The following is a 339-nucleotide window of genomic DNA, read 5'->3' on the forward strand; positions in this document are numbered from 1 at the left end:
CAAGGAGAAAAACATAGGTTTTTTATTATGGACTAAAATGGTGCAGGTGGAAATCTGCAGGTTGCCTCTGCATCACAAATGTGTATCGTTTTGACAGTCTGTCTCAGGATCCCTTCTTTGTTAGCTGTTAAAATGCAGTAGAGTGGGCTACAGCAAGTCAATGCAGTTAAAATCCGTCTATCGCATCAGTTAGCTTACCTTCTACCTTTTTCATTTGAAAGTGTCTAATCGACGATTTAGTACAAGCCTCAAATCTCTCCTCCTAATGACAGACATTGAATGATGCGATTGTACTAATTAGCAACCATGCTTAATTCCCCAATGACATATTGGCCGAGA

Source organism: Anguilla rostrata, chromosome 14 (genome assembly GCF_018555375.3).
Source record: "Anguilla rostrata isolate EN2019 chromosome 14, ASM1855537v3, whole genome shotgun sequence".
In the NCBI taxonomy this organism is placed as follows: domain Eukaryota; kingdom Metazoa; phylum Chordata; class Actinopteri; order Anguilliformes; family Anguillidae; genus Anguilla; species Anguilla rostrata.